At 40.1% G+C, this 26,590-nt stretch overlaps 1 pseudogene; it reads right to left on the reverse strand.

The window, feature by feature from the left end:
- Positions 1-20,191: 20,191 nt before the first annotated feature.
- Positions 20,192-21,144, reverse strand: LOC140523145 (cytochrome b-c1 complex subunit 1, mitochondrial pseudogene; annotated as a pseudogene).
- Between the last annotated feature and the right edge of the window lie 5,446 nt (positions 21,145-26,590).

Below are 26,590 nucleotides of genomic sequence, written 5' to 3' on the forward strand. Positions count from 1 at the left end.
ATTACCTGCTTGGGCTCAGGCAGTTTACTTAAGCTCTCTCATACTTGGACTCATCATAGATAAAGTGATGGGGTTGGATGAGAACTTCCAAGATGTCTTCCAGTTTTTTTATCCTATGGTCCTTTGTATAATCAAAACCAGACCTCCCTAAAGGCAGAAAACCTAAATTAAAATCTGACCTCAAATACTTGGTAGGTGTGTGACTTTGAGCAAGTGACTTAACTTCTGCTTGCCCCTATTTCCTCAACTGCAGAATGAGGATAGAAATTAGTACCTCCTTTCTATAACTGTTGTGAGGATCAAATGAGACAATATTTGTAAAGCACTTAACATGGTGCCTAGCACATAGTAGGAACTTAACAAATGCTTATTTCCTTCCCTCTCTCCCTCCCTTCTTCCCTCCTTCCTTCCCTCCCTCTTTCCTTCCCCCTTCTTTCCATCTCTCCTTTCCTTCTCTCCCTTCCCTCCCTGACTCTCTCCCTCTTTCTATTTCTCCCTCCCTCCCTCTTTCCCTCCCTCCTTCCTTTCTTCCCTCCCTCCCATACCTTAGGGCCTAAGGTCTCATGGGAAATGTAATCTGCTTCTTATCAGATATGCCTCTGTTTTACTTACTTGAATAAGAATTTACATATATATATATATTCATTAATATGAATAAAGGCAATGGGAGTAGTAGAAAAGAGCCCTGAATTCAAAGAGTTAGGATATGTTATGGCCTGAACTCTGCCAGTAACTGAGGGAAGAGTCTATGCCCTGGGTTGTCATAAGTGATCTGGGAAGCATAACCGTCTTCTTTCTCTGGGCCTCCTTTTACAAGTTTTCTTCTTTGTAAAAGGAGGAGGTTGAGCTGGCTGATCGCTGTGGCGGTTCCTTTCAGCTTTAATAATCTGTATTCTAATTTGCATTATTGCTATGATTATTTTTTTCATATGCAAACCAATTAGTGTCTGAAGACCCTGAGAAAACAGTGTCATATAAACAAACCTTGGTAGAGGGAGTTATTTTAGAAGTAAGGAATAAGCTCAGGAATTATTAACTACATATTGAGCAATAAGTTGAAGGTGCTTCTGGACAAAGGAGGAGTTTTTATGTTTATTTCACATCTCATTTTGGGAAAGCACATCATTTGGGATGCCCCCTAGTGTGGAAAAATAATTTTACAATTCCCTCAGATGTGGGGAAAGAGGAATAACCTCATTTGCTCCAACAATATTACTATAGGTAAGGCTATGTGAGAGCTAGGAGAGATGCAAATATAAAAATAAGGTACAAAGTCATACTATATGGTCCCTGAGAATTTCTATCAACACAAAGTTGTTTGTCAGAAGTGTTGGGGAAAATGAGAGAGACAGACAGAGAGGCACAGGATGAGAGACAAGGAGAGAAAAAGAGACACAGACACGGGAGAGACAGAGACACACACAGAGACATGGGAGAGAGACACAGGAGAGATGGAAAAACATAGGAGAGACACACACAGGAGAGATGGAGAGAGATACAGGAGAAATGGAAAGAGAAAGAAAGGGAGAAGAGGGAGTGGGAAAAAGAGTAATACGAAATATCATTTTTGCTTACCCCATTAGTCTACATTAGTCTCCAGACTCACTCTCAGTCATGGCATTAGCAGCATCTCCTCAGTGTAAATCTTTCAACCTCCGGGAGGCTTTTGGCACGAAGTAAGGATGGCAACAGAAATGATCATGATGATTATAATAGTTTGCAAAAAGCTTTCTCAGGGACCACATATCACCTATATTATCTCATTTGAACATCACAGCAACACCACAACATCACTCACATGTGAGGCATGTACACTATAAATATTATCCCCATTTTGCAGGAGAGGAAACTGATGCTTAAAGCAATGTAAGTACTCATCCGTGGTTATACAGCTAGTAAATGTTAGATTCAAGATTTGAACCCAGACCTCTCTGACTCCAAGACTTTATCAAGGAAGAAAATGATGATGGTGGATGGTAGTCAGTAAATATGATCCTAATATTGACATCACAGAATTTCAGAGATGGATGAGCTGTCAGAGGCCTTCTGGTCTGACATCCCTGGAAAAGAATCTTCTCCACACCATACCTGATAATCACTTATTCCAGTCTTTGCCTATAGACCAGATTGCTTTTCAGTTTCTAATCCCTGCTTTCACTTATGAAGTAACATATACATAGTATGGAGGCAGCTTAGGGAGTTGCAAAGGAAATATAGAACCTGCCCCTGATCATTGGTATCCTGACCAGCAACGGAATCTGTGGGGGAGGAAAGAGAATGGAGAGGGAGTTCAGAAGGGGCAGATGAGCTGGTATTAAGTTATACAGAGGCAGGAAAGAGGAAGATTCAGGAAAGCAAAAGGTTGTGCAAAAGAACCATGCTTTCCAAGCTGTCAACCTTATTCTTTTCAGGGAACATCGAACATTAAAATCAGCTTTTAAGAACTGAAAAAAAACATAAAAACCAGAAGAAATTGGTGGGGAGAGAGTGCCTTACTCATCCCCCACATGCTGCCTAAGCAAATCTGTGCAATTTGAGCCCCAGTTAAGCAAAATCTTCAAGAGATCTGATTTTCGTGTTTTAATTTTTAATTTTGCTTGCACTTTGATGGTTATAAGCAGCTGCAGCAGCCCATCATGCTACCTGTTAACCACTCTCTAATCCTACATGACTGTTTATTGGTGTTGCCTTGCAGATACATGTTGGAGTTGTCAAGAAAAATAAAGACAGCGTGGGGGGAGGAAGATTTGCTCCAGAGGAATAACAAATGGAAAAGTAGCTGGTGAACAGTATCCTTTGAACCCTGGAAATAGGCCACTAGAACAGAGTGATTGGGGATGAAATTGTTTTCCATTCTAAGAAGTCCCATATCCCTGGTGGTGGGAAGAAGGCACTTCTAGAGCGAGGCACCTTAATTCCTATGATGACATCACACAACACTCTCCCGAGAGAAGAAAAAAAAAGACACAGTCTCCCATTTCTGACCTGTAATTTGCTGGAAAAGTATTTCTAATTATTTGAGGATTTGCGTGCTAATGTCCATGGGTAGCTAGTGTCCACTGCTTCCCATTAAAGGAAAAACATTTATCCAACCAGATGAAGCTACTCTAAGATTATTCCAAGAGCAAATGTCCTTTAGCTATTTTGTGCCTGATATTTGTCTTTCTGTAGTGTCTCTTATCTAGGGACTTCATGGATTTCCTGAAAATCAATACAAGAAGCTGGAGAGGAGATAGCAGAAATTAAAAACAAAAACTGTGCTAAAAAAAAAGCCCAAGAAAACATCAATCAATCAACTAGTATTTGATGAGCACCTACTATGTACCCAGTATTGTGAAAAGTCCTACAAGTCTCTAAAATAAATATAGGAGACTCAGGCATTCACAGGCTGGTGGGTAGGTGGGGCTGGGGACTGGGGAACTAAGTAGTCTCTAGGAAAACATAATATGGCATATAATCAAGTACCCCAGTGTATGGTTTAGGATCCAAGTGTTTAGAGAAGGCTGATGGGGGTTGGACTTTTCAGAAAAGACATGACAGAAGAAAAATCACTTGAGTAAGACCTCATCTCAGTAGAGATGTGGGTAAGTGGAGAAAGTGGAATAGAGTATTCATTCAAAACATGAAATGTGACATGTGTACTTTCACTAGCATAACTTTTCTTACCAATCCCTTGAAGGAAACTATCTCTTCTCTGTTTCCCAGAATGCCTAGAATGTGTACAAGAGTTATTCAAGGGGCAAAAATTAAAGTGCCTTTCGTCACGCTGAGCAATCCTGAGCTAACTCAGGAGTTTTAAGATGGCAGCATAGAATGGTGGAAAAGATTTGTCATAAAGTGCTGGGGTTTAATCTTGCCTCAAACCTTCATTTCCTCACCTTTTTGCCCTTTCCTTGGGTCCTGGGCTACCCAGGACTCATCTGGGCTGCTTGACTGCTCAGATAGCTTGGATGAGATGGGAGTCATCAATTCTATTTCTTCTGGTGAAGTGGAAGATCCTTAGGACTTACTATCTGTCCTTCCTCTGCTTCCTAAGGTCATTTAACCCTTACCACCTGCCCTGACTCCACATCATCCTAATTCTGCACTGTCCTCCAATGTGCTGATATAACTGAAGGACCAGTCTTCTTATCTTCCCCTTAGAAATTTCTGGACCTTTCTACCTAACCTATAGTTGAACACATACACACACATATACATACATAATGTGTGTGTATATCTATATATCTTGATTTTCCTTTTTTAAATCCCCAGTGTTTCATCCATTACTTGACAACTAGTAATTAATACATACTTCTGATTAATTAATTCATAGCTGTGGGATGCTAAGCAAGTAATTTAGTCTCTCTAAGTATTAGTAACCTCATTTAGGGATAACCAAGTACTTGCCTTATAGGATTCTTGGGCAATCAGATGAAATAATATATGTAGAGAGTTTCATAAGTCTCAAAGCAAAATATAAACGTGTGATATTATTATATGTATCATTATAGTCAATGATGATATCTACCTTAATCATTCAATGGTTGATATCTCATCGTAGGCAAAGGAACCTCATGGGGTCACTGATTCAAAATTTTGTGGAACCTTAGAGATGATCTAGACCAACTCCTTCATTTACAGTTGAGGAACTGAGGACCACAGAAGTCAAGTGACTTGGTCACAATTACATAGGTAAGTAAATACCAGATTAGGAACTTGAAGCTTGGTTCTCTGATTTTCTCTGACTCCAAAGTTATATTACGTTGCCTCTTATATCATGTGGAATTTGGCTTTATTTCACTAGAGGTGGAGACATTTTCTCAGTAATTCTATAGGCAGGAAAATGCCTTCTTGGTAGTTTCATTGTCCTATCAACAGGTTTCATTGTTTTCAGCTAATTCAGCTTTCCCATTTTCATGGCCATTTCTTATTGAGGGTTAACAATAGCTTCGATGGCATTTTCCAGAACGCCACCCCATGTTTGATTTGGTACCATCTTCAATCAATCAATGAACACTTGTCAAGTACATTCTAAAAGCCAGGCATCATGATAAGTACTGGAATCTTAACAGCTAAGGGTTTGGGTTCTAAAACTATGAACTTAATTGAATGAGAAATGTTTGTGTCAAGGAAGAAAACTATAATCTTTGCATCTAAAACTAGTAAACTTTATCTATGTCAAATATTTATGAATAAGATTAGAAAGGAATGTCAAATATTTATGAAATTATGCCATCCATGGTTGGATGAAGGGCCAGGGTGCGGTGGAATATAAGATGACTATGTAAATAGGGAGAGTGCCCGCAGAAAAGTCAGTGAAGCATTTGGGGGATGTTGAGATAACGAAATATTTGTCTTCATAAAATAATGGGTAAAATACCCCCAACTTTTGCTTCTAAACCTTTGCTGCTTGAAGTAGAATGTTGGAGGGTCCACCTCTAGGGTTGCAACTGGACTGACTACTTTGATAGCACTGACTGATAGGTTTGACTGATTTTTCTTTTAACTGAACAGACTGGATGTTTGACTGAATTGACTGGATCGACCCGCTGTTTTGGCATTATGTGAACACAGCCAATAAGTGCTGATGCAGCTACAGAATTGTAGAAATTAATCCTGAAAATGGTGGTGAAGGAAATCCAAGCCTGAGTCAGAGAACATGCTCAATCCATGAAGGCTGATCAATTTCCCACTCCCTAATTAAAACAAGCCACCAAACACCACTGTAGCACAAAATCTAGTGCATTCCTTGGTGATGAATGTGACCAGCTTGCAAATTTCTTCTTGCTAGAGGATGGTGATTTCTTGTGCAACAGCAGGTAAACAGAAAGCCTGCTGGCAATTCATGTTCTGTAATGTATATAGATCCACACCCTCAACCCCCAGATGTAGAAATCCCATTTGAACTGAATTCATAAAAATATTTTTACCACGGAATAAGGTTTGGTGTAATGGATATAAAGTGTTTGATTTGGAGTCAGATGACCTGGATTTGCCACCTGCTACCTATGTGACCTTAGGAAAGTTCATTTCAATTCCCTCATCAGAGAGATAAAACAGTTGAACTAGATGTACTCCAGGGTCTCCAAAAACTTGAAATCAATTATTATCTGAAATTGACTAATTCTAAGAGAGGCATTTGTCCAGGAAAGAGATCATGGCATATGGATAATAAAGAGCATTTATTCATTCATTCAATAAACATCTACTAAGTGACTAAGTTCACTTGCCTCGGTAGTGTGCTTTCCAGGAATGTACACATTGACAATAAGGTTGATGCACACATTGCCAGAGCTAGCTCAACATTTGGGAGACTCTGAAGAAAAGTTTGGAAGAGAAGAGGTATTAGACTGACTACCAAACTGAAGGTCTACAGAGTCGTTGTGCTGACCTCATTGTTATATGCTTGTGAAACATGGACAGTCTGCCAGCACCATGCCAGGAAACTGAATTGCTTCCATTTGAATTATCTTAGGAAGATTCTGAGGATCACCTGACAGGATAAGGTGCCAGACACTGAGCTCCTTGCTGAAGCTGAACTGCCAAGTATTCAAGCTGTGCTTCAGAGAGTGCAGCTCCAGTGGGCTGGCCACATTGTTCAAATGCAAAATGTATGCTTGCCAAAGAGACTATTTTATGGAGCACTTGCATGGAGCCCGTGATCACATGTTGGCAAGAAGAAGCAATTAAAGGACACTCTCAAGGTCTCTCTCAAGAACTTTGGATTTGGCTGTGCAACATGGGAGACACTGGCACAGGACTGCTCAGCATGGCATGCCCACATCAGAAAGAGTGCTGTGCTTTTTGAGCAAAACAAAATTGAGACAGCACAAAGTAAATGCAGGATGCGTAAATTTGGAATATCCACCCCAAATGTTCACATAGACTCTCTGTGCCCAACCTGGTGGAACATTCTGAGCTCCTATTGGTCTGATCGGTCACAGTCAGACACACTGAAATTTCACTTTACAATGGTGATGTCATTTTGGTCCTCTTTGAAGACTAAGGACAACAACCAGCCAATTAAGTGACTGCAATATATAAGACAGTGGGACCACTAAGATAAAATATGAATGAATAAATGAAAATGTAATTTAGGGATTATTTTGTGTCAAGTACCATGATAAATACTAGAAATACAAAAAGAGAGATCTAGACAGTCCCTGCTCTCAAATAGCTCACATTCTAATTGAGAGAGACAGAATGTAGAAGAGAGTTCAGTTGCAGAACTGAAGGAAGTATCCAGAAATCCTAAGGGTTCAACAGGTAGATGGGTGGCCAGGCCCAGTGGTCTTTTGAATACATAAGCAGATCAATAAACAGGGGTTTTTAAGGCAGAAAGATGGGGCAATTGGCAATGACCCTAGGATTCTGGGGAAGGGCAGACTTTAAAGTTTGATAGGTCTTACTGAAAGGATTAGAATGAGTGACTCCAGCCCCATCTCTTTCCTGCTTAGGAGGTCTAGGTGACCTGAGGCAAAGGGAAGGAGTCTAATGAATGGGGGTGCCTTCAGGAGCTTATGTCTTTTTTTGGAGGGGGGAGGATTTAGAAGGATAAAGACATCCACAGGCAAGCATAATGTAAAGTAGGAAGCAATAACTCAAAGTAAAAACTAGTGAATGTATAGTCAGAAGATTTAGGTTCAAGAGCCAGTTTTGGCACTTTGAGCAAATCATTTGATGTCTCTAGACTTCTACTTCCTTATTAGTAAATGAAGGGGGAGAGAAGAGGATTATGTTGGACTACATTACATATAAAGTTCTTTCTAATTTTAGATCATCAATCAATCAATAAGCATTTATTAAGCACTGACTACATGTCAGGAACTGTGTTAAGCATTGGGGATACAAAAAGAGGTGAAAGACAATCCTTGCCCTCAAGAAACTTATAATCCAAATGGGGGGTGGTGGTGGTAATGTGGTAATATGAAAATAAATATATACAAAGTGAATTATATACTCAGAGGATAAGTAGTAAGTACTTAACTGAGGGAAGACATTGGAATTAAGAGGGATCTGAAAAGTCTTCCTGTAGAAGGTGGGATTTTAGTTGGGACTTAAAAGGAATCCAGGGAAGTCAGTAGTCAGGGTAGAGGAGGGAGAGAACTCTAAGAAATGGAGAGTCTTGTTCCTGGAATGGCCAGAAGGCCTGTTTACTGGAGCTAAGAGAATGTGTCTGGTAGTAAGGTATAAGAAGACTGGAAAGGTAGAGAAAGCTAAATTACAAAGGGCTCTGAATATCAAATAGAGCATTTTGGATTTGATCCAAGAAACAATAGGAAACTCTTGGAGTTTATTGAGTAGGGGGATGAAATAATCAGATCTGTGATTTAGGAAAAAATCACTTCAGATGATGTGGAATGGATAGGGAGGCAGGTAGACCCAGCAGTAGGCTGTCACAAAGATCCAGATGTGAGATGATGAAGGCTTACATGAGAGAGATGGCAATGTCAGAGGAGAGAAGGTAGTGTAAATGAGAGATGTTCCAAGGTGAAATTGACAGGCCTTGGCAACAAATTGGACATGGGATTGGGGTGAAAGATAATAAGGAATCCAGGATGATTCCTAGATTGTGAGTCTGAGAGACTGGGAGGATGGTGTTGCCCTGCACAGTATTAGGGAATGTAAGAAATTGAAAGAGTTCAGGGGGAAAGATAATGAGTTCTGTTTTAGATATGAGTTTAAGACGTGTACTGGACATCTAGTATGAGATGTCTGTAAGGTAGCTGGAAATGAGAGTTTGCAGGCAGGATAGGTAGATTTGGGCATTGTCAACAAAGAGATAGCAATTAAATTTATGGGAACTTATGAAATTGACAAGTGATGCAGCATAGAGAAAGAAGAAAAGAGGCCCCAGGACAGAACCATGAGGACCACTTACAGTTAGAGGGCATGATCAGGAGGAGGGTCCAGCAAAGGAGTGATGGAACAGTCAGATGGGAAGGGAATCAGGAGAGAGGAGTGTTTCAAAAATCTACAGAGAAGATGTCATTAAAGAGAAGAAACTGGTCAGCATTGTCAAAGGTTGTAGAGATGTCAAGAGAATGAGGATTGAGAAAATACCATTGGATTTTGTAATGAAGGGATCATCAGTAACTTTGGAGAGGGCAGTTTCAGTGGAATGATAAGATTGGAAGAGGGATTATAAGGGGTTGAGAAGAGAGTGAGAAGAGGGAAATAGAGGTACCTATTGTAAATGTCCTTATTGAGGAGTTGAACTGGAAATATAAGATGATAGTTGTGAAGGAAGGTTCAAAGGAGAACTTTTTCAGAATGGGAGAGACATAGGCACATTTGTAAGTAGTAGGGAATGAGCCAGTAGACAGGTAGAGACTGAAGATAAGCGAGGAAGTAGGGGTAATAGAGGGGACAATCTGCTGGAAGGCAGGATGGAATGAGATCACTTGTGCAGGCAGAGTAAGTCAGGCCACCTCTTCCTATGAGACAGGGATGAAGGAGGAGATGGTGGCAGCAGCCACCCAAGTGGTAGGAGATGAAGAAGAGAGGGAAAGAAAGAGCTCCCAGCAAATGACCTCAACTTTTTCTGTAAAAATATGCAGCAAGGTTCTTAGCTGAGAGAACAGGGGGAGGAGTTGTCATAGGATGGTTTGAGGAGGGATAGAAAAGTTTGGAAAAGGCATCATGGAGAGTGGGATAGTGAATTTATAAGAGAGGTGTAAACACATTCTGTAGCAGGAATGAGGGCCCGTTTGAGATTTTGTAACACAAATTTGTAGTGGACCCAGTCAGAAAAGTTGTGTTTTCTCCATTTTTGTTTTGCAGCATATGCATGAGAGTGAAAGTAACAAACAATGGGAATGATCGAAGGCTAAGGCTTTGTTGGGTATTATTAGCAATGTGATAAGGAGGCTGAGGATTCAAGAGAGGAGGGTAGCATTTAGTTGAACTGATGACCAAGGAGTCAAGATGGGGAGAAGAGAGTGGCTAGTGTAGGGCAGATGGCCAGGGAAGGAAATGCAGGGGCAAGGGATTGGAGGTCACAGAGAGGATGAGAACTAGAGTTTTGTAAGGAAAGGCAGAAGAAGAGGTGAGAAGCCAATAAACTGTGGTCAGATAAGGGGATTTCAAAATTCTTAAAGGCATAAGTACATTTGTGGGTGATGGTAATATCAAGGGTATAAGCATCTTTATATATGACTGAGATGGGGTGGAAGAATAGCTCATGGAAGGTGAGTAGGATGAAGAATTCAGTGGTTAGGGTATTTGATGGACAATTGATATGTATGTTGAAGTCTCCAAGTATAAGGGCAAGTGTTGGGGAGGAGAGAAAAATTATGCTATTAAACTCATTGAGGAAGGAAGGGAATCTATAGACAAGTTCTACCAGAACTTTGATTGGGTGGTACATATTAATGTCATGGACATGAAAGGAAGAGAGGTTACTGATTAATGGTGGAAGGAGGAGGGGCACAATCTAAAAGTTGCAATTGCATATTCCAGCTCTCCAGATCAACAAGCTGAGGAGAATGAGTCAAGTCAGTACTGGAAAGGGTGACCAAGAAGAAGTCAAGTTCAGTAAATGCTGATAGATGGAAAGAGTGGGGGAGGAAATATTTTAAGATGAAGGGAAATTTGTTGCCTAAAGAGCAGACATTCCAGAGGGTACTAAGTTCCAGAGGGTTACTAAAATAAGTGAAAGGACTGGTGGAGTCAGGTTGAAACTTTAAGGTAGGAGGGTTGAGGAAGATGAGAATGAGGAATTAGATGGTAAAGGGATATGGAAGAGGGTTTAGATGATGCTTTACAGTAGTTCAGAGACACTGGGATGTGAAGGATACAACCAGGTGTGAGAATGTCATCGGTGAGTAGAGGACATCACTTTTTTACCCTTCAAAGACTGGTACAGAAGGAGATGGGAGGTCTGAAGTCAAGGAAGGGTTGTTGTTTCTACCTGAGGATTTCCACATCCCAGTTGGGGGACTGGGTCAGCAGCAGGAGATAGAATTTACCTTGTGCTGATGCAGATGGAAGAAGTTACTTTGTAAGCTCTTTGAGAACAGAGACAATTCCATTCATTTCTTTGTATCTCCAGTACCTATTATAGTGTTATCACCTAGTAGGTATTTGATAAATGCTTAGCAATTATTTCATTGATTAATTCTATGAAGTCTTCCTTGTAAAGGGATTTTGGATGGTGAAGTAGAAAAAAAGGATACTTCTGTTATTAGCCTTTTGTGGTAGATCTATTTATTTCTATAATATCATGTAGTCATTTATTAAGTACCTATTGTTTACAGAGCAGTATGTTACTTATGGCAGGAAATATAAAATTTTAATAGAACACTCTCTTAGAGCTTACAGTTCCACTGAGGGATAAGCAATAGATAAACAGACAGTTACAATGAAATATATTACATTTGAAGTTCATTAGAGGTTCAGAGCAATGTACTTAGGAAGGATTGTGCCATGAGGAATAAGCTGTACCAACACAGAGAAAGATGGGAAGGGAGTAAGCATTTTTATATAGCACCTACTATGTGCTAGACTCTGTGTCTTTACAAGTATTACCTCATTTGAGTCTTGCAACAACCCTATGAGGTAGGTACTGTTATCACCCCCATTTTGCAGGAAACTTGAAGAAACTTGTGGCAAACAGATATTATCAGACTTGCCCAAGGTCACACAGCTATTAAGTGACTGCAAGCTTAGTGTCCTATCTAATGCATCACTAGCTGATAAAGGAAAGGAAGGGGGACATTTTAGGCTAAGAGAATGGCATAAATAAAGGTCCTAAATTTGGAAGGCTTAGGACATGTTTGGGAAGTGGGGTAGACAAAATGTCTAATTTTGGCTGGAGTGTAATACACACAAAGAAGTACTGAGAGGTGAAGCTGGAAATGTGGCAGATTGTGGTGGGCTGGGAAAGATCACCAGATGAGTGTGAACTTTACTCAGGAGGCCACTGAACAATTTTGAACATGACCAAATCTCTTCAAAAGGAAGATTATTCTGGCAGCATATAAAGTTTGCTTTGCAGAAGGGAGAGTGTAGAGAAAGAACACAAACAACTCTCAGGAGTCTATAGTATTCCAAATGAGTGGACTTACTAAGGGGATAGCAGAGGGAAAAGAGAGAAGGGGTCAGATTTGATAGATAATATAGAGGCAGAATTGATAGGACTTACTAACTTATTAGATCTGGATGGAAAGCTTGGAAGAGAAAAGATTCAAAGATAATTCCAAGCTTTCCAACATGGAAGACAGGGTGTATGGTGGTACCACTGAGAGAAATTAATGAAATGAGGAGAAGCATGCCTAGGGAGAAAGTTAAATGAAATCTTAGCCTTCTAGGTACTGGAATTTCAGAGATGTTTTCCTCCTCCTTTCCGATTGATCTTTAATTGGCAGTGACTCAACACTTTAGCTTTAAATTTTTAATCCATTGGCCCCTCCCTGACTCCCTAGGAGGCAGCTGGGGTTCGATTTTGGCTTTGAAGTGCTAAAGGTTCTTTAGGATCAAGAATCTCTATTTGTCGACTCTTACTTTATCCTTTCCTAGTGTTTATGCCAACGTTCTTGCTGCTATCCACTGGTATTACCTGAGACTGCCTCTCTGCCTGATTGAATATGCTTAAGAAAGACAAACTCAATGCAATATTCTTCTTCAAAAAATAGAATACAGGTACTAGCTAGAAAACAAACAAAATGATACGCATAGGCATATCATTTATGAAACAGAAATTCTTTTAGTGTTCTGAAATGGAATAATTGATCAATTAAACCATACATTGATTCATTCATTAATAGTAACAGGCCTCTTCAAACTTTCAGCATTTGGGGATCAAATGATGCCATCTTGTACCTGGCATCTTTTTCTTACTGATCCCACAATCACTAAAATAAGAGACTCTCTCTTGTGCACTATCTTCATACAAAACTTTAGTAGGTGCCAAATATCCAACAACAATTAGGGCATTCAATATTTTTTTGTCATACTGAGAAAAGTGCAATGGGTGATTAATATTCTGATCATTGCTGTCAATATTTTTTCAAATTTCTTATTTATTTTTAACATTCTTTCCTTTTAATTTTAAATTCCAAATTCTCTTCATCTCACCCCTTCTCCACCCACTCTGAAGGCAAGTAAAATGATATCAATTACATATGCAAAATAATGTAAAACATATTTCCACATTAGCCATATCAGAAAATAGGAAAAAAACAGAGAAAGTTATACTTCAGTTTGCATTCAGAGTTCATCAGTTCTCTCTCTGGAGGTGAACAACATTCTTTTATCATGAGTCCTTTGGAATTGTCTTGGACCATTATACTGATCAAAAGAGCTAAGTATTACACAGTTGCTCATCATTACAACATTTCTATGACTGTGCATAATGATCTCCTGGTTCTTCTCAATTCACTTTGTATCAGTTCATATAGGTCTTGCCATGCTTTTTCTTTTTCTTTTTCTTTCTTTGCTTATCTACTCAATTGCTTATTCTTTGCCACCACAAAAAGAGCTGCTAAAATATTTTTGTACTATAGTTCTTTTTCCTTTTTCTTTGATTTCTTTGCTGGTATAGACTTAGTTTTACTGGGTCAAAGAGTATGCACAGTTTTACAAGCCCTTTGGGCATAGTTCAACATTGTTCTCTAGAAGACTGGACTAGTTCACAACTCCAACAGTTTATTAGTATACATATTTTCCCTCATTCTTTCTAGCATTTGTCATTTCTGATAGGTGTGAGGTAGTACCTCAGAGTTGCCTTAATTTGCATTTTTCCAATCATTAGTGATTTAAAGCATTTTTGCATATGACTATAGATAGCTTTGATATCTTTTTTTGCTCATATCCTTTGACCATTTATCAATTGGGGAATGACTTTTATTTTTATGGATTTGACTCAGTTGCCTATATATTTGAGAAATGAGACCTTTATCAGAGAAACTTGCTGTACATTTTTTTAAAAAATATGGTTTCATTGTCTATGGTACCTTTTAGCAAAAGGTAGTTTCCCTGATTCTCTTTTAATTAGGTCTATTTTTTTGCTTTTGCTTTGTCTAAGATCATGATTGTTACCTCTGCCTTTTTTACTTCCACTCAAGCACATTTGATTCTGCTCCAGGCCTTTATTTTAACTCTCTATGTAGATCTTTCTGTTTTAAGTGTGTCTTTTGTAAAGACATATTGTGTTTACACCTATTGTGTTCTGGTTTCTGATCCATTCTGCTATCTGCTTCCATTTTATGAGTGAGTTCAACCCATTCACATTCACAGTTATGATTACTGTGTCTTTCCCTCCATCCTATTTTCTTCTCTCTCTTTCCCTTTCTCCCTCCCTCCTTTCCTCTAAAGTCTGTTTTGCTTCTGACTACTACTTCCCTTAATCCACCTCCCCCCAGCCCATTTCTCTTATCCTTTTCCCTTTCTATTTTCCTGTTGGATAAGATAGATTTTTATACCCAATTGAGGAAGAGAGAGAGAGAGAGAGAGAGAGAGAGAGAGAGAGAGAGAGAGAGAGAGAGAGAGAGAGAGAGAGAGAGAGAGAGAGAGAGAGAGAGAGAGAGAGAGAGAGAGAGAGAAGGAAAGTATATGTGTATGTATGTATGTATGGATTCTTCCCTCTCTAACCAATTCTGATGAGAGTTCAAGCAATGCTGCCACCACTACCCCTATTTTTCCCTCTATCATAAAAGCTCTTCTTGTATGCCTCTTTTATATGAGGAACCGCATTCTTCCTCTTCCTTTCCCTTTTTCCCAGTACATCCCTCTTTCTCACCCTGTGATCCCGGGCAATTCCCATAACCTCTGTTAATCAAGATAATAACTGTATGTACCTTGTGAGGTTGCTTTAAGGATTAAATGAGATAATAATTGTAACTGACACATAGCCTGGTGCATAGTAGGTACTATAGAAATATTAGCTATTATTCTATTCATGTAACATATTTGTATACACAAATCCATACATATGCATACATGTGGTATGTGTATATGTATATACACCTATGTGTGCACACATATAAGGATTGCCAGGCCTAGAGGCCTGAGGGCTACCCGAGTCTTACCTTACCTGTCCCAGGTCTTCGGTTGGCCAAACCGGATAAACGTATGAGAGAAGAGACTTTCTGGAGTCGAACAAGGGTTAGGCTTTATTCAGGGTCCTGGTTACATGTGCAGGGGGAGCTCTTCCTTAGGAGGGAGAGAGAAATCTCCCAAGGAGGCAAGATCTTACGGTAAGAGATTGGAAGCAGAAGTGTAAGTGGGGAGAGAGGGGGAGAGGAGAGCGAAGAGAGGAAAAACAGAGCCTTCTGTCCTGTCAGGGCCCCTCCGCGCTAAGAGCGCCTTCAGGCTTTCCTGACCCTAATTAAGCTCTCTGGCCGTGTAGTTTGCACCTGAATACCATGCCTGTTAGATAACAATAGGCGTGCCCAGATCCGGGACAGTCTCGAGGGCGGGGATGCCTCTCCCATCACGTTTCTCACGGGAAGAGGCAGAAATACACGAGATAGCTCTGTCTCACTCCTCGATTCCCTGCTGTTTTCTGGGGGGCTTCATGAGAACTCTAAGATTTAGAAGTTCCCACCTTTACCCGCCTGAGACTGTCCACATGGAATTGAGCTTCCATCCCAAACAAAGGATCATGCAGTACATATATACCTATACGTGTGTATATATCTTTGTGTATATCTATATATCTATATGTGTATATAAATGCATGTATGTGTGTATGCATAGATCTTCATAGACCCCAGGTTAAGAACTCTGCTCTAGATCTCATGACACTATGTATAGCACATGAGTCGTCCAGTGGTTATCCTTTACTCTTATTACCTAATAACTAATCCATCTTTTTTCCCCAAACCTATGTTACTTTGGTGGTATCCTTTGTACCACTTCTACTGAACATCAACATTTAAGTTAAATATTTCTTTATAGTCTGAATAGAAAATGATTCTTAGTACTCTGTCACCTTTGTTGGCCCTCTGCCCCTGGCACTGAAGAGTCAGACGTGACTGCACATGACTGAAGACAATTTTGTGCTTATCTATGTGCTGTGAGGTGCCATGTTAAAATGTATATTATATTATTATATTAATTATATATTTTATACATATATGATCACCAAATGGCCACCCTAGATAACGTTCACTGTATTACAAATGTAAGGGATCGTCTGTGCAATTTGCTGTGTTATTTTTGCCTATGTAGGTTAAGTGTATCCACATGGATCTGTTTAGATGAGGCTTGCATGGAGGCAAGTATAGATACATGTCCAACGATTTCTCCCCTTCCTTTTTCTTTTTTTTTTCTTTTTTAAAAAATTTATTTATTTAACTTTTAACATTCATTTTCACAAAATTTTGGGTTCCAAATTTTCTCCCCACTTGTCCCCTCCCTCTACCCCAAAATACCAAGCATTCTGATTGCCCCTATCACCAATCTGCCCTCTCTTCTATCATCCCTCCCTTTCCTTGCCCCCATCTTCTCTTTTGTCCTGTAGGGTCAGATAACTTTCTATACCCCATTACCTGTATTTCTTATTTCCTAGTAGCAAGAAAAGTACTCAACAGTTGTTCCTAAAACTTTGAGTTCCACCTTCTTTTCATCCCTCCCTCCCCACCCATTCCCTTTGGGAAGCAAGCAATTCAATATAGGCCATATCTGTGTAGTTTTGCAAATGACTTCCATAATAGTCATGTTGTGTAAGACTAACTATATTTCCCTCCATCCTATCCTGCCCCCCATTGCTTCTATTCTCTCTTTTGATCCTGTCCCTCCCCAAGAGTGTTGACTTCAAATTGCTCCCTCTTCCCATTGCCCTCCCTTCCATCTTTCCCCCCACCCTGCTTATCCCCTTCTCCCCCACTTTCCTGTATTGTAAGATAGGTTTTCATTCCAAAATGAGTGTGCATTTTATTCCTTCCTTTAGTTGAATGTGATGAGAGTAAACTTCATGTTTTTCTCTCACCTCCCCTCTTTTTCCCTCCACTAATAAGTCTTTTGCTTGCCTCTTTTATGAGAGATAATTTGCCCCATTCCATTTCTCCCTTTCTCCTCCCAATATATTTCTCTCTCACTGCTTAATTTCATTTTTTTAAGATATGATCCTATCCTATTCCATTCACTCTGTGCTCTCTGTCTCTCTGTGTGTGTGCGCTCACGTGCATGTGTGTATGTGTGTGTGTATGTATGTGTGTATGTATGTGTGTATGTAATCCCACCAACTACCCAGATACTGAAAAGTTTCAAGAGTTACAAATATTGTCTTTCCATGTAGTAATGTAAACAGTTCAACTTTAGTAAAGTCCCTTATGACTTCTCTTTGCTGTTTATCTTTTCATGCTTCTCTTCATTCTTATGTTTGAAAGTCAAATTTTCTTTTCAGCTCTGGTCTTTTCATCAAAAATACTTGAAAATCCTTGATTTAATTGAAAGACCATTTTCCCCCCTGAAGTATTATACTCAGTTTTGCTGGGTAGGTGATTCTTGGTTTTAGTTCTAGTTCCTTTGACTTCTGGAATATCCTATTCCACACCCTTAGATCCCTTAATGTAGAAGTTGCTAGATCTTGTGTTATCCTGATTGCATTTCCACAGTACTTTAATTGTTTCTTTCTAGCTGTTTGCAATATTTGCTCCTTGACCTGGGAACTCTGGAATTTGGCCACAATGTTCCTAGGAGTTTCTCTTTTTGGATCTCTTTCAGGCGGTGATCAGTGGATTCCTTGAATACTTATTTTGCCCTCTGGTTCTACAATCTCAGGGCAGTTTTCCTTGATAATTTCATGAAAGATGATGTCTAGGCTCTTCTTTTGATCATGGCTTTCAGGTAGTCCCATAATTTTTAAATTGTCTCTCCTGGACCTATTTTCCAGGTCAGTTGTTTTTCCAATGAGATATTTCACATTATCTTCCATTTTTTCATTCTTTTGGTTTTGTTTTGTGATTTCTTGGTTTCTCATAAAGTCATTAGACTCCATCTGTTCCATTCTAGTTTTGAAAGAACTATTTTCTTCAGTGATCTTTTGAATCTCCTTTTCCATTTGGCTAATTCTGCTTTTGAAAGCATTCTTCTCCTCATTGGCTTTTTGAACCTCTTTTGCCAATTGAGTTAGCCTATTTTTCAAGGTATTATTTTCTTCAGCATTTTTTTGGGTCTCCTTTAGCAAGGTGTTGACCTGCTTTTCATGCTTTTCTTGCATCTCTCTCATTTCTCTTCCCAATTTTTCCTCCACCTCTCTAACTTGATTTTCAAAATCCTTTTTGAGCTCTTCCATGGCCTGAGCCCATTGAATATTTATTTTGGATGTTTGGGATATAGAAGCCTTGACTTCTATGTCTTTCCCTGATGGTAAGCATTGTTCTTCCTCACTGAGAAGGATGGGAGGAGATATCTGTTCACCAAGAAAGTAGCCTTCTATGGTCTTATTTTTTTTCCCTTTTCTGGGCATTTTCGCAGCCAGTGACTTGACTTCTGAGTGTCCTCTCCACCCCCACCTCTCCTCCAGATCTGCCCAGCGAGCACTTGGGGTCTGAGATTCAAATGCTCCTTCCCAGCCTCAGGGCTTTGGGTAGGGGCAGGGCTGCTATTCAGTGTGAGATTAAGTTCAGCTGCTCGGGTGGGGGCAGGGCTACCTCAAGGGGCTTAGTTCCCTCAGGGGGTTTATGGGGAGACCTTCAATAATGGATCTGAGCTCCTGCCTGCTTTGGGAGCCCCTGTCTGCTGCTGCCTCTGCTGCTGCCTTCTGAGGGGGCCTGAGTTATGGGGACACCCCACTCCCCTCTTGGCCAGCCAAAAAGACTCTCTCACTGACCTTTGGCACCTGTGGGTGGAGGGACCTATGCTGCTGCTGGAGATTCTGTCCCTGAAGCTTGCTCAGATCTGCTCCCTTCAGTGCAGCGTGGCCAAGGCAGGGCTGGGCTCCGCTCTGGGTCTGGGGTGCGACAGACCTTTTGAGTCAGTGTTTCAGGGCTCTCTGGAACAGAAATCTCCTCCACTCATTATTCTGTGGCTTCTGCTGCTCTTGAATTTGTTGGGAGTTCTTCTTTACAAGTATTTTATGGGCTGTGGGTTTGGAGCTAGCATATGTGTATCTTTCTACTCTGCCATCTTGGCTCCCTCCCCTCCCTTTTTCTAAGGGACACTGATAGCTGCTGGGAGGAAAAACAGGAGCTAAAGTCAGAGGTCAGCCACTATACCCTTTTCATAGAGACATGAGGTCGCCAGGCTGGAATGATATCTATCTGTTCACTTAAATATTATTTGTTTAGAGGAAGTAATTTTTAGGTTCAAACTGTTTTACTGATCATTATTGCTTAATTGGAAAGCAGAATCCCCAACTATATATCTGAGACTTGACTTCCTTTCTACCAAATGCCAGTTCCACGATGACCACACGTAGCAAATAAATCCATTTATCCAAGTTAACAAGAAAATAGAGATTGGAGAAATTATGCATATAAAAATACATACCAGACAACTCAGAGTGAATGAGCTCCCTTAGAGAGTGAAATAACTCAGCTCAACAAAGAGAGCATCTCAGGGGTCTCCCAAGGGAGAAATTCCCTAAAGTTAAGTTGAGGATAGGGATATTGTAGAGATTTCTGGATCCTCTAGATGTTGGCTTATTCTCAGAGTCCTTCTCTGGGAAAAGAAATTTCTCTTTTTTCAGGAACATGAAGAGAAGTTAGAATGGTGCATCTTCTTTCTTAAAGCTGGAAGTCAGAAGAGTCTGGCGCTCTCTTCTTTCCACCTGTCATCAAATCCTCTTGGCTTTCACACAGGCATGGGGCATTGAATAATCAATCTCCACCAATGAGGTGAGAGTCTCATACAACTGGCTCTAGGAGTCAAGAATTATGCTAAGTATATGATTTGTGTGATCAATTGGAGGGATAAGTTGTTGTTTGTCTTTTATTTCTGAAGGGGACCAATTCTATCAGGAGGGAGATGTCTTGACTTGCAAGTGAATTGGATTTAAGTGAGGTAGAATTGTGCAAAGTCATTAGCCTCACTTTCTCCTCTAGGATCATCTAAGTACAGTGGCAAGACATAGATCAGGATGACTTGACATGACCCCAGATGCAATGGGAGACCTTGGCCTTTTCTTTTTTTTCTTTTTTCTTTTCAACTTAAATTACTTTTATTTAAACATGATCTGAAACAATATTGCTCACCCAAGAAACTGGGTGGCTGTTACCAGACAGAGGTGTTTGGAAGGAGTCTTCCTGAGCAGAACACCTCCAGGGGCCTGGATCTCACAGTTCCCACCCTCAACTGGGTGTGGCCCCTAAAATCGAAGCCAGAACATGCCACTACAGATACGGTTGTAGTCAGGGAGTTGTTCGATGGGACCCACTGCAGCCATGGCAGGGCACTGGTCATACAGGTACTTGGAGCAGACTTCCCGAACAACACTGGCATCGATCTCCGAAATCCGGCTCTCCCATTCAGTCAAAGGTATGTGGCGGCCATAAGTCAGAAGGCTACGTCCAATGTCTTCACACACAGATGTGGTACCATCCAGATGAGACACCAAAGCATTTCTCGGGATGTTTTTGCCTCTCATCACCTCACTTTCCGTGGCACTGGTATACAGACACATCCATTGTCCCTGAAGGAAGAACACCATATCATCTATATTCATTTTATCAGTGACAAAGTGGATACCAAACAGGCCAGTTTCTGAGTAGCAGATGTTGAAGGTCTGGAAACTCTGGCACACCTTGTTTGCCACAGAAACAGATGCCAATGGACTCTACTGGTGCACGCCCACTCCATAGGTACAGTCAGTGCTTTGATATAGTATGCAGTATGTTCCCAAGTGCTATAAGCATTTAGATGGGCACCCATCCTCTCTATTTCTTCTTCCAATGCTTTCCCAGGACGTTTCTTTGTACCCTTGAATGCCAAATGCTCCACAAAGTAGCCAGCTCCATTGTTGTTTTCATTCTCGTAGAGGCTGCCGACATTGATCCAAACTCCCACTGTACAGGTATGTTGGCTGGAGTCCTCAGAAGCCACCCGGAGACCATTGTCCAGCGTAGTGACCTGGGTTGCTGGAATGTTCTGAAGAGTCTGAACAAAGGTAGCTGCACTACGAGTTGTGGGTAACTTTAAAAGAGAAGGCGAGCCGCGGGCGCGCAGAAGGGCCCGGGCCGCGATACTGCCGACCTGGCATACAGAGGAGGCCGCCATCTTCTTCCCTTCCTTTCCTCAGGCTGGCAGACCTTGGCCTTTTCAAGCTAACTTCTTTAACAGTTCTCAGATTATCTGAGGCAACACTCATTTAGTGATTTAAAGCTAGGTAAAAAATGGGGCAAAAGATGGAGGGATGAGTATGAAAAGTGGATAAGTAAATATAAGGACTGGATAAGATTAAGGATTTCATTGATACAGGGAGCTCCCTCTATTGATGCAAGTCAGTACCTAGTCTGTACTTCATGATCAGAGAATTTTGACCACTGAAAGGTGAAAAGAACTTGCCCAGAGACCTACAACCAATAAGCTAAAGGCAGGATTTGAAGCCCTGATTTTGGATTTGAAGCTTGCTTTTCATCTAATACATAGTGTTTGCTCTCATAATGAGAAGAACTATTTTTTCCCCTTCTGGAGAAACACAACTCAGATTTTATAATAGCAGCTGGTGAAGAAATCGGATTCATTTAACCAAAGTTTTCTATAGAACCAGCTTTTTCTGCAGTTTCACCTATGTACCATTAAGCAACGTATTTGTTGAATGAATGAATGGAGACTCCTAAAGCTAAATACATACGACCTTTTGATTATCTATTCTTTGGGATTATATGCACCACTGCACCCTTTTTTTATATTAGCTGGGCATATTGAGAGTTGACTATACATATGAGGGAAAAATCAGGTTTCAAATACTGGAAAAAATTTGCAGTCAAGCAGTGCCCTCAAATTCAATAAGCAAATACTATTTTCTTACCCTTCCTACTTTGTTAGTCTGTGGAATCAGCTTCCCCTTTGACTGTTCCTTTCCCCTTCCCAAGGTACATAAAGAGCTATGAGTAACCTCATTAGTAATTTACCTCCTCCTAATTAGATGCAGTTGATTAGACAACCTCTTCTTCTTTTTTTTTTTTAAGATTGACTTCCTTCCTGTCAACTTTCCTGCTGGTGAATTAACTACCCAATTCCATCCTTATGGTAGGTGGACCTGTTGCTATTGTGTCATGGTTTGTTAGGCAGAGGATGGGGGATGCTTCCACAATAAGCCATAAAATGGCTTGGGAGTTGTGAACATATAAATCTGTGCCAAACTTGATGGCTTTAATAAGACCTGTTGTACTCGTGGTATATGGCACAGGGGCAATCACAAATCAGAAAACCCATTATGGAGCATTTAACCAATCTCCTGGTGGGGATCTTCTATCGGGGGGGGGGGGTCTTGTATCTTGTAGATGGGCTTCTTCATGGAGCTAGATTGTCTCTGAAGTCCCTTAATGTTCTACAGTTGTATCTCATATACATACATGTGTGTATACATATACACACACATGCATATATATGACCATATGTGTGTGTATATATGTACATACACACTCAGCAGTATGCATGCATGTATAAATATATACACATGCATGTGTACATATGTACATATACATGTATGTACACATACAGGTATGTACACATATAGGTGTGTATATATACATATACATATGTGTATATGCATATATAAATATAGATATGTGTGTGTGTATATAGATGTGCGTATATATGTATAGATATACACAAATGCATATTCATACACATATCACAGAAGGAGAGGCAGAATGCTATAATGGAAATCATGCTAGGTTTACAGTGAGGCTTTATAACACTGAAATCAGGGCAATAACTTTTTTTAGTCAATAAACATTTATTAAGTACTGACTATGTACCGGGCACTGTGCTAAGTAATGGGAATATAAGTATTATATCTATCTATCTATCTATCTAAATTCTTGCCCTCAAGGAGCTCACAACATGTGTTGTAGACAACACATGAAAGAAAACCAAAAGGACAGAGGAAAAGGTATCCAGGGTGGAGTCATGATGGAGAAGTCGAAGTCCTACCTGAGTGGGAATGAAAGAGAAATGAGGAAATGAAGCACCATTGATAGAAAGTGTGTAGGCTAGCTGCAGGCACCAAAAAACAGATCATCAATCAAATGGAAATTCCACTGCAGGCTTGGGACTTCTTCCTGAAGACATACTACCAGTATATAATCTGGAGTTTTTTTGTACCAAACTGATCCTCTCTGTCTTGGTTGTCTGTCAATGACCAAAACAGATGTGTAATGAAGGAATATGACAGGAACTGCAAGAAGTGAGGTAAGGGACTGATCCTTCAGAGCTCATGTTGTTCCTTAATGGAACCCTTACTATTAAGACAGTGGTGAAGGTTGGAGCTATACAATGGAGTGCTGTAGCAGACCATAACTGACCTTATATGGTACCAGGAGGCAGTTAAAATGTGCTGCCTTATGCATTTTGTGTGGTGGCCATGAGGATGTTGCATGCTAAATTTCAACATTTGGGTCATGAGATAATCCTTGAACTAGTGAGAAAGAGATTTTAATGGCAAAAGTGTGCTGTGAATATTCAATATATCTAAAGACAACGAAGGAGCACAGTTGATAGAGATCTGAGCCTGGAGTCAGGAAGCTCTGAGTTGAAATAATCTCAGATATTTAGTAGCTGTATGACCCTGGCAAGTTGTTTAAATGATCTCTTCCTCAGTTTCCTCAGTTATAATTATGATAATTATAATTATAATAATGATAGCACCTACCTCCCAGGGCTGCTGCAAGCATTAAATGAGATAACATTTATAAAACACTTAGCATAGTGTCTAGTATGTGTTAAATATTTAATAAGTCCTTTTCTCCCTCTATCTCTCCTTCCTTCATTTTCTTTTTCCTTCTTCCCTTTGTAAAGCGTCATTAACTCTCACGGCAAATTTGGAGAGTAAAAAAGTACTAATTAGGCAATTGTTGGAGCTTGTCAGCATTGTCTTTTGGGCTCTGGATGGAAACAGTAAGAACATGAGCCATATTCTAGTGGAGAATGACCGTTTCACTTGGTATGCATATTCATGCCCAATCAGGAACCTGAAATCTACTATTGTTCTTAAGGTATTATGAGAAATAGACTTCATAGTATATGACTTCCCAGCTAGAATTCACTCTAATCAAGGTAAAGACTTTGAAAGAAAACTGCTTATGCAAATGTTAGCTTTGGCAAGAATCAAAAAGTTTAGAACCACACTTTACCACCCTCAGGGAGACCCACAGCCTGAGCATTTCAAATACACAGTGCTCAATATACTAGTGACCTTGAAATTAGAGCAGAGATTTCAGCGTAGTTTGCATGAGACATTTTCAGTGCATGCATCCAATGCCACCAACAATGATGCAACAGGATGTACCTGCATTTATAAATGTGACTTGCTAATCTTTTTAAATTAGCTCCAGAGAATGAACTTAACAAAGGCAATGCTTGGAAGCTTTTATTTCTGGGTAGATAGAACCCAGTGAGTCAATGGACACTAATGATGGATAACCAGCTCAGTTGACCCTAAGAAGAACCCACCCAGCTGTTGAGATAATAATTGTAAAGTACTTAGCATGGTACCTGGCACATAGTAAGTGCTATGCAAATGTTAGTGATGATGATGATGATGATGCTAAAAGAGCAGATTAGAATTAGAATTTTATCCTATTTAATTAGAATTAGAATTTCACTCTAATGAGAATGAAATTTATAATACGTACCCACTGGAGGGTTATAATTCAACCAGGTATATCTAAGCTAAAGAACCCTTCTTCAGCTAAAGAGGGAGAATGCAACCCAGAAACAACCCAGAGTCAAAATGATAGCCCAGTTGTAGAGTACATCCATAGGAAACTGTGATAGCTAGCATGAACCATCCCAGAAACTCAAGAGGTCTCTGTAGAAGTGCCAAGTCTATTTGGCTGGTAACCAGGTTTACTTAAAATACAATAGGGGAAATATGGTTACTCATAAAGCCAAATGAAATTCATTCATGAATTATATGGAATACAGGCCACTGCAATATATTTTATCTTGTATTGTGTTATGCCATGAATTATTGCTATAGAACTATAATATATATAGTCCTATGTACTATCCACATATGAAGGTGCATATATACATATCCAATGTGTACATATGTTTACCATGAGTGCAGTTTTGATATTTATGGTGGTATGTGACATTTGGCATAAATTACTGATATATACTTCCCTAAATGTGCTATTGCTCCATGTTCATGGGACTTACACATTTGACTATTGTGTGCAATTAGCTCATGTGTGCTATATGACTGTATACAGTATAGGTCATGCTTAAAATACATTGTCCTTCCTTATTGAACCTGTATTAACCATGTGAACTAAGTGAAATGCAAAGTTCTGACACACCCACTGATGTCCTGATGTCTCTCAAATTTATTTTCAGGAATTGCAAGCTTCCCACTCTGGAGGACTGTAAGCAAAAGCTGAAGGTGTGTAAATCGAGGCTGAAAGACAGAGACTTTTAAAGGAAAGTCTTCAGATACAAAATAGATTTTCCTAGAAGGGTGAGAACCTTCAAGGGCTTATGAACAGAACTCCTCAGAGAATAGGAATTTGCCTCCAGGGCAAAGAATGCTTTGACAACTCATCCCTAGATCCTCATTTACATAATATTGCTTAGGGATTATGGGAGTTGTAACTGACTGAAAAGAAAGTAAGCACCCACAAGAAGTATCTTACTTAAGTGTTTTTGAAGGCAGAAAGATTTGTCAAATAAGAGGGAAAAGACTTCTCACAACTCTGGCTGGTAAGAGAAAAACAACTTTAGAGATGAGGAACTAATGGGGTGAATAGCATTTACACAGCATCTATTATGTGCCAGGTGTGCCCACTATATATCAGGCACTGTACAAAGTGCTACAAATATGATCTCATCCGATTCTCATGATAATATTATACTTTATTATAGCAATAAAGTGAAAGCTGTTATTGTCCCCATTTTGCCATCGAGGAAACTGAGGCAAAGAAAGGTCAAGTAGACTTGCCTGGTATTATGCAGATACTAATTGTCTGAGTCCACATTTGAACACAGATCTTCCTGACTATAGACTCAGTGTTCTCTATTCACTGTGCCACCTCACTTTCAAAGGGAAAAAAAAATTTCTGCTAAGCTAATTCTCCTTATGCTGACTCTGTAACACACTTAGCCCAGCCCATGACTGAAGAAGGAAGAGCCTCTGACTGACCATTCACAAGTAATCAAATCCAGGAGGTCAGTGAATTGGCATGTCCAAGAAAGATACTGCACCATGGGAAAGGTCTAGTGGCAAAGCCAACTTCCCTGCTCAGCCTGGGAGCAGCTTGCTAGAAGCTGGGTTTTCTACTTGGCCTTATCTGCCCCCCATCCGGTCAAGTCCAGCAGTAACCAAGACTGGTGAGGAGCCAGCACAGCCACCAAGGAACCTGTCTGACTTAGCCAAGCAGTATATTGGCCTATGCAATCAAGACGCCACACCACAGGAAGAATAAGCCCAGTTGATCCCCTTAGTTTTCCCAGAATTTCCATTGTTTCCTGTAAAAAGCTAGACTAGCAAAACATT

The sequence above is a fragment of the Notamacropus eugenii genome, chromosome 2, assembly GCF_028372415.1.
Source record: "Notamacropus eugenii isolate mMacEug1 chromosome 2, mMacEug1.pri_v2, whole genome shotgun sequence".
Lineage (NCBI taxonomy): Eukaryota > Metazoa > Chordata > Mammalia > Diprotodontia > Macropodidae > Notamacropus > Notamacropus eugenii.